Source organism: Lonchura striata, chromosome 14 (genome assembly GCF_046129695.1).
Source record: "Lonchura striata isolate bLonStr1 chromosome 14, bLonStr1.mat, whole genome shotgun sequence".
In the NCBI taxonomy this organism is placed as follows: domain Eukaryota; kingdom Metazoa; phylum Chordata; class Aves; order Passeriformes; family Estrildidae; genus Lonchura; species Lonchura striata.
In genome coordinates this window covers 1,760,537-1,766,377 of record NC_134616.1, presented here as the reverse complement: position 1 = coordinate 1,766,377, position 5,841 = coordinate 1,760,537, and positions in this window count along the sequence as shown.

Genomic DNA, 5,841 nt, shown 5'->3' with positions numbered 1-5,841 from the left:
GGTGCAGAAACTGGGCTGCTGTTTTGTACTGGTAAAGGTCAAAACCTGAATTTCTTCAAGGGCAATCAATGCTCTCTGTAGAGGATAAATCCATGTGGGTAAACCATGCACACCTCCTGCCCTTTAAAACAAAGATGCTCTGGTTACCCACAGGTACCTCCCCCTTCTGAGAGCCACAGCCTCTCCAAAATTCTGTGTCCTGTCTACAGGTTAATGACAGATTTTGACTGCAATGACTTGGTGCTCCCCAAGTGTCAGAGATCATTTCTGGAAAGATTTTACTGCAGTCTCAGCTCCATCTTCAGTTACTTTGCTGACTTTTCAAATACCTAAAGATGCAATCATGTCCTGCAACATTAATTTGTGCCTTGTTTATATTATGGTTTCTGGGGAAAAAAAAGTTCATCACTTAATTACATTATGCCACTATTACTGAAAGCATTTGGTGCTTTTCAGCTTCATTATGGAAAGGCAAGTTTATTTCAAATAGTGTTTCACAGAATTGCCAGTGTACAGTGGTGGTGACCCATTTCCCTTTAATGATTATTTCCAGAGCAACAGCATTAAATACAACTAAAAAGTCTGGCATGCAACAAAGCTGAGTGGAAATAATTAGCAAAGACTCAGTTATGAATTGTTTTTTCTGGATAAAAATAAAACAATAGTGCTGTAGCCACTAACTCTTGTGAAATGTCCAGGTAACAACAGAGAACTTCAGAGACAGCAGAGCAAGCTGAGGTGGTGGAAAGCTTTGGTTTGCTTTTCAGAAGCCTATTTTAAAATGTTCATAAGAGATGGCCAGAAAAAACAGAGTTCTTGGTTTACTGAGAGAAAAATGTAATTGTACATAGAAAATCTGCTTCAGAGAGCAGCAGGGAGAATGATGAGGATCAGATCACCTCCATCACTCAGTGTGACATGTTCCCACTGCTTATTTACTGTTCCACAAGTCACTTGGCAGGGAAAACAAAGTCATCTTTAATTATTTAGAGAACACCAATATCAGCAGATGACAGAGGACAGTTAAAGCCTTCCCCAGTTCATGTTACAAATGCTGTGCTGATTCTGACAAGGAAGGTTCTGAGAGCAACCAGAGGCTTCCTTCACCAAGTTCCTGAACCTCTTATACATACTTCATCTCTTTTGTCCATCCCCATTTTAAGCCGATTTCCCCCAGACATCTCAAAAGACAGCCTTGACAACCTCTTTGAAGATATGTGGCAATGTAGAGGAGAGATCCATGGTACATTCTGTATTGAAACAGCAGAAATTATCCCTTAAACACCAGAGAATCTGTGTGGGAAAGAGGCAAGCACCTCATCTGGAATGATTTCAGAGTTTGTACCTTAGATATGAGAACTTGAGCAAAGCACTTAGAGAATTCAGGCTTCACTAACTCCTCTGTTCATCATGTTAATTATCCCTTTACAGCCTTCCTTTAGTTTTTATTTTTACAATCTTTCATAACTACCAAAGCATGAACTATTCAAATCTCCACTTACTTATATTTAAATCCCATATTTAAATATCTGTAATCCCAGCTTGGAGAAATCAAGGCAAGTTTTGCAATATTTCCCAAGCATCCTAACAAGCAGATGCAATGCTGCAAATCCAAATAAGAACTTAAAGTGCGTGCAGATTGGATTGCTAAAACACAACTTGATTTTCACAACCATGGTTGGTTGGAAGCTTTCTGCCTACTCATATTGCATTCAGGCTTAAATATTTTAAAAGATGGTCTTTATTTTGAGAAAAGGCTAAAATCTGCTTAGATGTATAGAATGGAAGATACATGACTCAAAATAGGAAACAAAACCCTTTATCTAGTGACCCAGATCTGCTCTGTTAACAGGTGGAAGATCCCCTTGCTGTCATGAACATCTGAGCTATTTACTTGATGCACTTATATGTAATATAAATAATCCTGTGCAGTTAAGTACTCAGCTTTACAGTATCTCATAATCTTGTTGTACTTACACGGAGTAAGTATCCATTACCACTTGGAACACTCATTTAGCTGCTCAACTGACTGCTTAATGAGGTCTGCAAAGTAAAAGCCTTATCTGCAAAAAGCCAGTGTAGGAAGAAGCATGTATGCAGTCCTTTCTCTAAAGCAAAGCATTTATTCTGACTTAGTGTGAAAAGGAATTAAATTAAAGAGAGTGTTAAGAAAAATATAAATTAAATAAAAGATGAAATGCATATATGTAGCATTTTCTAATAATGAAAACAATGGGCTTTTTTTTCCCATTCATTGAATACTGTGTTGTTAGAATTTTGTCTCTATAAATACCATCAGACTTTCAAAATTTCTCCTAGGGGCTAGGCCTGCTGCCTCATCCCCACCAAATAAATCCTTCAAGAATTCCACACAGCAACAGGTCCAGTACAGCTCCCTTTAACAGCTTGTTTTGGAGTGCTTAATAATGGCTCACTCTGGTCTGTATTTCAGCTCCAGAAATACAGTGGGACATCATCAGCTGCATTCACTCAGGTTTTAATTAACATACTGGTCATCATTAAATGTTTAAAGGATCCTGAGTGCTTCCCTTTCACTCGCCACTCATTCAGAGCTCCATGCAGGACTCCCAGGCAAAAACAACCCTGCTACAAACCCTGCCAGTGCTGCCAACAGCCTCAAACCCCAGCCAGCAGCTCGGAGATGCCCAAAGGCATCCAGGAGAACTCAGCAATCCCCTGAGATGACACAGACTGTTCACCACAGATCTGCAGCGTGACTCAGGGTCCTCAGCCACAACTATTTGCTATTCAGAAACCTAAGTTTGAGAAGAGTTCCATGAACTTTTGTCCGTCAATTAGAAAATATTGTTTTAAGCAGACTTTGAGCGATTTCAATGCTTTAAATAAAGTTTATGCTTATTTTGCTGCTTAAGAGGTCACATTTTTCAAAGCAGTAATCTGTCTATATTTACTTTTTGATTAAAACAAAAACATCTCCACTGATCGTGCAGCAACCAGAGCACTTAATCCTTCCTCATGTGACAGCATTACTCAAAGATCTGCTATGCAGCAACCCTTACATCTGCAGGAACATCACTGGCACTACTGAAAGCTTCCTTTTAGTCCTGTATATGCACAAGGAGAAGCTGAACAATGGGCCAAGCCCCATAATTTGTCATTCCAGCAGCCCAAAGTGAGCTGCTCCCACTCCTGTGCTCAGGGGCAGCCCTGGGTGTGCCCCAGAGCTCTGCTGATGGTGACACAGCAGCCCCAAAGGAAGTGTGACAAAGAGCTGTTTCCTGCTGCCTGCTAGCTGTGGCAAGTTATTCATCAGTAACCAACAACAGCTTCAGTTTGTCTACACACACTGATATATCCCACAAAAAAAAAAAAAAAAACAAACAAAAAAAAAAAACCCCAAAAAAACCCTAACTGAAACAAAACCATCAAACCCAAACAAAAAAGAAGCCCAGGAAAACTCGTGTAAAATCCATATGCTTTCTCTTCCTATAAATACTTGTTTTCCACTGTTCACATAGGTCTATCCTGTGCTTATGGCACCTGTCAACCAAGGTATTTTTCCCCCAATATACCTCATTTCTCTGCCTGTATGGCAATGTTATCACTGTCAAGTCAGTTGGTGTGACAGTCGTATGAAGTCTCCAAATCACCACTTCCATTTCACAAGAGAATTGCTCTCATGAAAGACAGAATACAGTGAATTTCCTGATTAAATGGGGAAAGGTAGGATCAGCTGAAAGCTGGAAAAGCTCTGAGGTGGTAGGAGTGAACTGCAGCCAGTTTGTAACAATAAGGGCTGGGTGGGAAGCCCACATACTCTCAGGATCCCTGACTTTTCAAAGATGAGGTTTCCCCATTTTTCTGTTATCCCTTCCCTCATCTGTCAGCGCTGTTCCCAAAGCTCTGCAGCTGCTGGGCAGGAGGTGGGCAGAGCTGGAGGACAAAGGGGCTCTGCCCCTGGTGCTGCAGGGCACTGAGCTTCCACTGCACCCCAGAGAAACAGAGGGGAAAGAAAGGGGTCAGTCACATCAGGCAGGTGCAAACTCCCAGATAAAAGCACCTCTGAAAGAGGGTAACAGCAGGAGGGTAAAAGATTTCATGTTATCGGTCACGAATCAGATTCATTCCAGCTTGCTCAGGGCTGCTGGCTGGGAATGCACAGGAAAAATGAGCACCAGAATATTGTAAATGCAGGTGAACCCAATGGGAAGAAATGCTGATGTCTGACTCAATTCAGAAGACTGAATGATTTCTTTATTATAACTATGCTAAAATACATTAATATACTATACAAAAAGAAGATACTAAAACTACATACTACTTTCTCTGACTCTCACCCAACTGGTGACCCTCTCTGAGAGCCAAGCCCCAGGTGGGTTGGATTGGCCACCAGGCTCAAACAATCCTCACCAGAATCCAACCAAGCAACACCCCAGGGAAACAATTCTCCAAACACATTCCACATGGAAAAACAAGGAGCAGAAATAGAAATTGTTTTCTCTTTCATTTCTCTTTGTGCACCTCTATGAAAATCCTGAGAGGGAGAGAAATGTGCTGCCACACCAGAACACTCCTGAGAACAGGCAGTGCTGCAGTACAGAGTTAAAACCCAGAACCACTGAGGTTTTTTTTAGCAGTGCCTCTGCCCTGTGAGCTGCTCACAGCTCCACGTCTGAGCACATTCCTGCAATGCACCACTAAAGAGCCTCCCAAATGAGCCAGTCCTTTATCAGTATAACAAATGATTCCAAGCTTTTCTTGGTGTTTCAGGTTGTTCTCATTTGTACAAAGCATGTATTTCCTTGCTGAATAGAAAGTCCAGCCAAGTTTAAGGTACAGAGAGGCAGAAATAATAACCCTGTGCATATGAATAGCACTTGTGGTCACCAGTGCAAGTCTAATTAATACAATAAGTACTTTGGAATCATACTTTGACTTCCAAAGAGGACAATATACAAACATGATACAGTTGTTTATGAAGATATTTCTATACCGAAATCCAAACCGGAAGACGCCAAAGATGCTATTCACACTAACCACCTGGACCACTTTTTTCTTCAAAATGATTCTACAACCCAAAAGATGAGACATTTTTAACAATTAAATCTATGTTTCAGAAGCAGGTATTTCATTTCAAGCAATAGTTTTTGCATATGTTTTTTTAAAGCCATCTTTTTATGCAAAAAAGGAGCTGCCATCATAGGAATGTGCAATAGGCAAATGTTAATGCCCTGGATGTATTTCGTTGTAGAGAATCAAACTCCTCTATTCCTTTGTTCAGCTTTCAGAACGGGATACTTGATTTTGAAAAAGAAGCTCTAGAATTCTCATGCTTGTGTCACTAAACCCAGATTAACATAATCTTGGCTGCTGTGCATCTCTTTAACACCTCATTAGCTTCAGTTCTAAGTACATTAGCCCAGGACCTAGTGTTAAATAACTGAGTTATTCAATAGTTCTGATAGTTATTTCATTGTGGTTCCTACGTTAAATAAGCACACAGAAACCAGCAGAAGGCACTGAGCTGTCCAGTCTGAGAGGGAAGCCCTGGTCCCTGCAGCTCTGCCCAAAACTGGGCATTTCCCTCTCCCACACAGTGCTGGGCACTGGGAATGCCATCAGTGCTTGCTGAGCATGCCAGTCCCTCCTGATTGCCCTGTGGGTTCTGGGGAAGGTTATGGGATGGATGAACCCACGGGCAGCCACAGGGAAAGCCCAAGGCTCAAGCACTTGGTCAGGAACAAGCAAAAATTGTTTCCTCCCTCTCAGTAAGTGCCCAGCTGCTTACACACACAGTACTCCTGCTCCACTAAGCTGAGATAACAAGCTTCTTATTATGCCAGCTTAATATAAGAATAT